The 9,812-nt window shown below is 29.2% G+C and overlaps 1 long non-coding RNA gene across 1 annotated transcript; it reads left to right on the top strand.

Annotated features, from left to right (window-relative positions):
- Window positions 1–2,938: 2,938 nt before the first annotated feature.
- Window positions 2,939–3,323, top strand: LOC123208905. Its single transcript, XR_006500863.1, has 2 exons — window positions 2,939–3,137; window positions 3,226–3,323. It is a non-coding gene; the product is annotated as an uncharacterized LOC123208905 (long non-coding RNA).
- The last annotated feature ends 6,489 nt before the right edge of the window (window positions 3,324–9,812 follow it).

The following is a 9,812-nucleotide window of genomic DNA, read 5'->3' as shown; positions in this document are numbered from 1 at the left end:
GAAAAGAAGTCAATCATATAAGATGAAAATTAAACTTAATTTTTAAGCAATTCCATAATAATCAAAATTGATTAATTTTAAATGCACACCGATGAGAATAGGCAAAATTGTTTTCAAAACAAAGATACTATTTGTATGTCTTATCCCCTAAAATTAAGAGAAATATTATTAAAACGGAGAAGTTTGATCAATTTTCAGAAATCCATTCTAAAGTAACTAAGAGTTAGTTGTAAGGCCAATAAGCTACCAATATTTTAAATGATTAATTTAAATTTCTTAATTGTCTTAAGGATCAATCCAAATATACCATTTTAATTTGCTTTCATTTTTAAATAATTGAAATTAAATATTTTAATTTGTTTTTATTTTTAAATAACTGATATCCAAATGTTTAAATATTTAGACATACTATTATAACTTAATTTTTTGATCATATACAACGAGATAAGTGGATCTTTAATATGAACAATTGAATTTTGATTTTAACAATTACATTTGAGTTATGCAGTCTAAAGATCTATTACTTGTATGCTTGTTTGAATTCATCTCTTTGTTTGTGTATTTCATTTATGTTAGATTGTGATTGAACTCTAAATTTGTATAAAATATTTCTTATGGATTACAGTTGTTGTAAACATTTTTTTTATTATATTAGATTTAAGTGAATAGTTAAATTCCCACAATTTTTTTTTTGCTTACTTCACATTGAAGAGCTTTTTTCGCATAAATAAATTAGTTGTGTTATTATATTCTTTCTTTTAGTACATTATTTCTTTTATTCAATCTTTGGTGCGTTTTTATAAGTTTTTACTAGGAAAACCCCTTTTAACAAAAATTTTGGGTCCATCATTGTGTACGATACACGATACGTATCCTACAATGTAATATAATACAGGTGGAAAAGAATTCATATTTTAAGCCGTATCAAATTAATACGATATGATGAATGTATAATACGATACGATAAATATCTTATAACACGATATGTATTATCGATTCGAATTAATATAAATTTTTAGAGAAAATGATGTGCCATAGGGGTGTATATGAGAAATTTTAAAATTTTAGATGTATTGTAATATTCTTTAAAATGATGACTTGTAAATTTAAATTTCATTATTTTATTAAAATTTCGTTATTTTATTTTTTAAAAGGTATATTTTACAATATGATATGATATATGATATAGACAATTAAGTTTTCAATATAAATACAATAAGCGATTCGACTATCATGATTTTTACTTAATATTAGGACTATTAGACGAGATCCAAGTTGACTCTCTTTCGGCTCAGTGTAAAATAAAGTTTAAATCTTTTGTATCTATACTAAATAACAATTTACTTAGATAAATATTTATTAACTTATAATATTATAAAATATAATTATCTACTTATGGGTTATTAACAGTAAATTTGTATTTTTATTAATTGAATAATTTTTTAGATTATTTAACTCGAATTGTACTTTTGAAGTTATACTGACTTTTTTAATCAAAAAATTTTATTTGTATCAAATTTATTTTTTTTAAAATTGAATTAACCGATTTAAGCACCTCAAACTTTGACAACCAACTAATAACTAAATAATTTGATTTTAACTTAGCTATAATCTTTAAATAAATGGGACCAATTATGAGGATGAAACTCCATTAATGAAAGGGTTTAAGCAATCAAACATTGTAAAATTTAATAACCCTATTAAAATTTATACCCTCCCTACTATTGGTAGGTCTCAATTTTCTTCTCTCTCATCTTCCATTTTAAATACCACTAAAAATATTCTCTTCACATAATAGAGGAGCAATTGCTTCAAATAGGGATAATGCAAAGGATTTAAAGCACAAAAAAGTAAGAATTCAAATATTTTTTTTGATAATATTTTAAAATTAAACTTTTTAATTTACCTATTATAATGAATATAAGATTGATAACTGAACTTAAGCTTTCATCTATTTAGTTGTAGTGAATGTTGTTTTAAAAAAATGATTTAATTCAAATAAAATTTATTTATTACCAAAATCATAGTGGTTAGAGAGTCATTTAGAGTTTCCCCTACAATAAATTTAATCTCAATTGCAAACTAAATACATTAAAATATGGTTATTGAAATGTAAACACAAGTTGGCTTAACGTGCTATTATCTTTAAAAGCATAGTCACTATCATGTGGCTAATATTTGGAAAATGTGTTTGTTTTTGTCGGATTAAATGTCTACCTGGTTTTGACATTTTGTTAAATAGTGTATCGAATTGCAAAAAAAAGAAATTGGAAGCAAATAGCCGCCCAAGAAAGATTAACAACAATGATGAGTTAAATCATTTTTTTATGAATTATTTACACAAAAAAGCAAATAAATTATGAATTAGAAAACCGAAATTCTTATCTAGAGGCTAACTTATATTATTAAGACTGCACCCTTTTTTGTTCATTCTCATAAACTACAAATTTATCTTACTATAAGTATTAGGCATGTTGAAACTCCTTTTGGAGAGATACCCATTTAAATATCTTTACAGCAGAGTTCGAGTCGCCAGTGTTATCCGAAACCCGGATAAGACGGGTATAGCTTATTCCTCAAAGATTGAATTTTTGCTTCATAATCAGTAACTTGGACTGTATTAGCACACGAAAGTGAGGATTTTGCTTGATAATGTTACCGATAAAAGCTTAATCCCCATTGAAGGCGCTCATGAACAAGTTCAGATTACTACCAACCCAAACTGATGGAGCCCACAAGTAAAAGTGTTTTCTAATTGAAGTTAAATAAGAAAAGGCCAAAATACTTGATCCCACCCAAGGTTTTATGTATTACTAATCCTACCCATTAAGTTTTAAAAACCCATATCCCCACCAATCAACAATTAACATTATAGAATTCTATCATAAGTAAGGGTAAAAACGACAATTTGAGCAGTAATTAAAAATCTGCCTCTTGGGCTCCCCTTCACTAAAATATCTGCAGTTTTCTTTCACTGCAGGCTCTATTCTCTCTCTATTCTTTCATCTGAAAAATCAAGATTTGATGTTTATAGTTGATCCAATGGTGCAAATAGATACGTTTTATGATTCTTGATGTAATGATCTATCAATTGAGATGCATTTTAACGGCTGTTTACAATCTTTCATATTTTGATGGTTACAATCTCTCTATTCGTCCTCCCATTTTTGTGATTATTATGTGTGTTCAGTGTTGTGATTATTTTGATGATTTTTCTGCATGTAGCTTGATGGTGCTGCAAATAACAATGGTGTCGTTGACGTATTCGAGAAAAGGTCTGACTCAACTCCCCAACATTTTCAATAAGTTTTTTCTTTTTCTTTTTTCCTCAAAGAAAATTTTGTGTCTGTTATATATATTATAACAGACACAAAATATTTGAAATGTATTATGACTGTTTACAAATTTAAAAAATTGTAATACAAATTAATATAATGCAATTAAGTTAACATATTTTACCTTGAATTCGGTAAATCAAAAAATCACATTGGCAAATTATTATTAATTATGTTGTTTAAACTTGAATTTTTATATAAAGGGTAATTTTGTATATTCAATTATATAATTATACAGGTATTCTGGTTATTATACTTAAAAAGGGTAAATAAGTAATTTATCCTTTAAACTAATAGAATACATTAATAGAATTGGATGATTGGTGGGTGTTTGGGTGTTTTTAAAACTTAGTAGGTAAGAGTCTGTCAATTAGTCAAACCTTGGGTGGGAATAAGTGTTTTGGCCATAAAAAAAACATAATTTTCTTATGAATTAGCAGCAGAAAAAGATGAATTTGAATGCCTTGTATATATATATATGTAATTTTCTTATAATTTGTAATTGTTTGATTATGCAATGTTTGATTGACATTTCTAGTACCTCTATTATGTTTATACTTTATGTGTCCAAAATATTACAGGTTAAATTAGAAGTTTCTGCTTTAATTTAAATAGTATTTTAGTGTAGCTATTGGCTAGCTGGTGCTAACATTCATTTATAAAATTTTTGGGTTAAATATTTTTAAATTTTGTGATTATAAATGAGGAATTTATATTTGCTTCAACATAACAAAAACTTATATACAAATGTTTGAGAATGAATTGTCCATGGTTTCGTGTAGGTGTCAATGAATGTCATGTAGTATTAATTGTATAATTATTATAGTTTAAATGTTTGAGAATTAAGAAATATCTAACAAAATGAACTCTAGTTTAAAAGGAAATGTAACATATAGATTCAATAACAAGTTTTATTGTTCTATGTTTTTTAGAAGGGAAATTATTAAAAATGGCCAAAATACCCTCCTATTAAGCAAAAATGTCCAAAATCACTATTTTCAAGCAAAAATAGACAAATTCATTATTCCTAAGCAAAAATGCCCATGACTTTTTTTAGAATGGCAAAAATACCCTTCCCTTCATTTATATAAACCTTCTCACTCACTAGAAATGGTTAAATGAAATTTTATTAAAATTAGGGGGTATTTTAATATTAAACATTATAAGAGGATTATAAATAAATTTTAGGAATATATAATTGAGGGGTCAAATGAAATGTTATTAAAATTTGGGGGGCATTTTGATATATCGACTCGTATTTTCCAGATTTCTGAAGAATTTTTCGATTGTTGTCATTCTAAGGTTTTTCAACTTTTAGAATTCGAATTTCAATTCCTTTTTTTCGAAATTCACCATTTTACGATATATCGACTCATATTTTTTAGATTTTCGAAGAATTTTTTGATTGTCATCGTTCTAGGGTTTTTCAACTTTTAGAATTCGAATTTTAATTCCGTTTTTTCGAATTTTACCATTTTACGATATATCGATTCGTATTTTTCAGATTTCTGAAGAATTTTTCGATTGTTACCATTTTAAGGTATTTCAACTTTTAGAATTCAAATTTCAGTTCCGTTTTTTTTAATTTTACTGTTTTACGATATATCGACTTGTATTTTTCAGATTTTCGAAGAATTTTCGATTGTTGTCATTCTAGGGTTTTTCAACTTTTAGAATTCGAATTTTAGTTCTGTTTTTTCGAATTTCACCGAAGATTAGTAAATTGGGAAATACAAAATTTGAATTTATTCCTCTGAATCCAGGTCTCAAACTGAGTGCACAAAAAAAAAAAAGTGCATATTGTCATAAATAGATTAAATAAATTACAAAATTTTCAGTCTACAAAATTGGGTAACAAAATATACCATTGCACTAGTAATCTGTTACGCAGAATGATGATTAGTCAAACATAGTGAGGTTAAACATTAATCCGCCCACAAAGACGCCAATAAGCTCCAGGATGAAAGAGAGATTTTTCAAGTACACAGATGTCACAGACAAGAACCTGAGAAAATGTAAATATTCCATCAATGATACCCCCTAGAAGGTTAAGATATGCCACATAACAAATGAAGTACTTTTGCAATTTTCAGAAGTAGTCATTCTGTGTAAGATGCGGAAGATACATGAGGTGCATCAAATTGTTATATACAAGACTATTTAGAAACACTTTTGCATCATCCAAAAATTTATTATAGTAATACCTCCTTTGTTTTATCTCCAGCAACAACAGCACCTTTTGAATCATATGCCTCAAATTTCTGCAGCACGTAAGAACATAATATGTCAGGATCATATTGTATAAAAGCAAATGCACTATTTATGGTCATATGTAACTAAAAATCTGATGTAAAGAAACCACCTGCAACCCCTTAAACAAAATAAAAAAATGATAAAGACCAAAGAGATTAATCAACACTGAGTGATAGACGATTAGATAAATAATTTTAGGCTGACAAGAAATGTCTGATTTGGATTGGGCTACCCCAAGTTGTGCCCATGAATTGCAGCAAAAAGTAAATAAACATTTAGATACAATTAAATAAAGAAACATATAAATTACAACAGATCGCTCACCTGCTTAGACAGAAACTCTACTGTAAGCTGTATGAACACTTTTTCGAGGTCCTTTCGGTCAACACCAATCTGCATATTTAGAAGAAAAGAAAATTGTTAATTCGTTTCAAGTACAGAAACCCTCTGTTATCTGAATCCACGGTCAATGTCTGCTGACCGTGGGAAATACTGTAGCAATATCTGTTGACCGTGGGATAAATCGTTTGACCGTGGGAAACACTGTTCCCATAGTCAGACTGCCGATCCTTTCGGCAGCCATTTTCGACCAAATTTTGGTCATTTCAGCCTCCGATTTCCACATAAATCAAATCTACACATTGTATAATACAAAAACCCTCAATCAATTCAACAAAAATAACCAAGAATCAAAACATTTTAAGTATTGTTCAAACCCTAAACCCTAAAATTTCAAACCAAAAAATTTCAATCAAATCTCAATAATACGAGCAATAACTTGATCCAAACAAGATTACGGGAGATATACTAACCTTCTTTGCCATTTGCAATTGTCGGAAAGCAAGAAAATCGACGGAAATGAGGTTCACTGTGGGATGACCGTGGGAGAGTGGGAAGCTTTGGAATTTTCTTTGAATTGTACAGTAAAATCGCAAATATTATCGTGGGAAGAAATGAAATTTTGCTATGTTTATATAGAGGGGCAATTTTGTAATTTTCCCAAACCCACGGTCACGTGGGCAATTCCAAAAAAACCCGACGTGGGCTAAGGACTCTCCCCGACACCCCAATATTTTAAAAAAGCCATTTTACCCCCCTAAACCACGGTCAATGTCTACTGACCGTGGGAAAAATCGTTTGACCGTGGGAAACACTGTTCCCACGGTCGGACTGCCATCCTTTTGGCAGCCATTTTCGACCAAATTTTGGTCGGTTCGGCCTCCGATTTTCACATAAATCAAATCTACACATTGTATAACACAAAACCCCTCAATCAATTCAATGAAAATAACCAAGAATCAAAACATTTTAAGCATTGTTCAAACCCTAAACCCTAAAATTTTAAACCGAAAAATCTCAATCAAATCTCAATAATATGAGCAATAACTTGATCCAAACAAGATTACGGAGATATACTAACCTTTTTTGCTATTTGCAGTTGCCGGAAAGCAAGAAAATCGGCGAAAATGAGGTTTGACCGTGGGAAAGTGGAAAGTTTGAATTTTCTTTGAATTTGCACAGTAAAATGACCGTGGGAAGTGATGAAATTTGTTGTGTTTATATATGGGGGCAGTTTCGTCATTTCACAAAACCTAGGCATTTTTGCTTAAACCTTAGTTTTTTGGGTAATTTCGCTTAGACCCCCTCAATTTTGGCTATTTTTTATAATTTCCCTTTTTAGAATGAGATGAAAAGAAGTCAATCATATAAGGTACAAATTAGCCTTAATTTTTTAGCAATTCCACAATGATCAAAATTGATTACTTTTAAATGCACATTTATGATAATAGGAAAAATTCTTTTCAAAATAAATATACCGTTTGGACGTCTTATCCCCTAAAATTAAGGGAAATATTATTAAAACCCAAAAGCTTGATCAATTTTCAGAAATCCCTTATAAAGTAATTGAGAGTTAATTGTAAGGTCAATATGCTATCAACATTTCCAACTAAGAAAGTAAAAAAAGTCAACAAGTTTTTACTTAGAATGATTAATTTAAATTTCTTAATATTTTTTAAGGATCAATTCAAATACATCATTTTAATTTACTTTCTTTTTTAAATAATTGATATTTAAATATTTAAACATATCATTTTCAATGACTTCTTCAACAAACTCATCATTAATTGAACAAATCGAGTTCAATGTCAAATTAACTCTTATTCAAACTTAGCTTGACTCAGTTTGAATTCACTCCTAATTGTTGAGTTGTATCTTTAAATTAAGAAGTTAACAATTAGGTTGATTGTATCTTTGTAAAATAGGAAAGTACATATTATCTTTCCTAAATTAGGATTTAGAATTTTCTATATATATTGATGTAAATTCATTCTTTTAGTATATATAAAAAATACTTCAGAATTATTCACATGGTATCAGAGTCTATATTAGGCCTTTTAAATTGTTTTGGCATTCTCAACTCATTCTCCGATGGATCCAAGTCCTTTTTTCGATTGTTTCTCCGATCATCGTGACATTGTTATTTTCCAGTGGTCGTGCTCATACCAAAGAGACCAGAATTATCTCACTATCAAACCCTTTGAAGTTCAGTCTCTGTTCACTGCTCGTACATTATTGTTATATTCATATGCTCTTATGCTTCTTTGGGCTGATGCAGTTCTCATTGTCTGTTATCTCATTAATCGGATGCCCTCTTCAATATTGCAAAATCAGATTCCTTATTCAATTTTCTTCCCTACTGGTCCTTTATACACTATTTCTCTACGTGTCTTTGGTTGCACATGTTTTGTATATAACTTTTCCTCAGGTCATGCTAAATTATTTGCTAGGTCTATCAAATGTGTATTCCTTAATTATTCTCGTCTTCAGAAAGATTACAAATGTTACTCTCCTTTGACATGCCATTACTTTAATTCCACTAATGTCACTTTCTTTAAGTCTTCTCTTTACTTACTTTTATTCCTACTCTCGATGTCATTAAGACTCTTTTATTACATACTTTTATTCCTACTTTTGATGTATGTCTTACAGTAGTTCCACAATCTACACCTACACAAAATCTAGAACTTGTTCCCCAGACCATTAATTCTCTTACAGGTACTGATATGACTTCTATTGATCCAACGGCTCCTGTTAACTCACTTCCTGCTCTTGTATCTAACTTGACTGAGATCCTACCTCCTGATGACCAATTTCTTATTACCATCCGTAAAGTTGTAAGATCCTCTCGTAACCCTTATCTTATTTACACTTTTCTTAATTATCATCATCTATCCTCACTATCTCATACCTTTGTATCCTCTTTATCCTCCATTTCAATTCCTAAATCTATTAGTAAGGCTTTTTCAAATCTAACCTAAAGGCAAGCAATGGTGGATGAAATGACTATATTACATCATTATGGTACTTGGGAGTTGGTTAAATTACCTCCGGGTCACTCCACTGTTAGTTGTCATTTGGTTTACACGGTCAAGATTGGTCCTTATTGTACTGTCAATCATCTTAAAGCCAGGTTAGTTGTCAAAGGCTATACTCAAGTCTATGGTTTGGATTATGGTGACACATTCTCTCCACTAGCCAAAATGTCTTTCGCTTGATTATTCTTATCTATGGCTACCATTCGTCATTAGCCCTTATTTCGGATAGACAAAAAATGTCTTTCTTCATGGTGAGCTTAAAGAGGAGATATATATTGAGCAACCGCTTGATTTTGTTGCTTAAGGGGAGTCTGATTTAGTTTGTAAACTTATATAGTTATTTGAATTCGTCTCTTTGTTTATGTATTTCAATTATGTTAAAATTGTGATTTAACTCTAAATTTGTATAAAATATTTTTTGTGAATTGTAGTTGTTGAAAATATTTTGTATTATATTGGATTTAAGTGAATTGTTAAATTCTTATATTTTTTTTCCTTACTTCGCATTGAAGAGCTTTTTTCGCTTAAAAAAATTAGTTGTGTTATTGTATTCTTTCTTTTAGTACATTATTTCTTTATTCAATGTTTGGTGGGTTTTCATAAGTTTTCACTAAGAGGGCCCCCCTCAACAAAAATCTCAACTCTGCTATTGTCTACAATACACAATACATATCTTACAACATAATAAGATATAGGTGAAAAACAATTCGTATCCTAAGGTGTATTAAATTAATACGATACAATAAATATATTATACGATATGATACGTATTATCGATTCAGAATGATGCATTTTTTTCAAGAAAATAATATGTTGTGGGGGTGTATATGAGAATTTTAAAATTTTA

The sequence above is a fragment of the Mangifera indica genome, chromosome 2 (genome assembly GCF_011075055.1).
Source record: "Mangifera indica cultivar Alphonso chromosome 2, CATAS_Mindica_2.1, whole genome shotgun sequence".
In the NCBI taxonomy this organism is placed as follows: Eukaryota; Viridiplantae; Streptophyta; class Magnoliopsida; order Sapindales; family Anacardiaceae; genus Mangifera; species Mangifera indica.
This window is presented reverse-complemented; position numbering and strand designations above follow the sequence as displayed.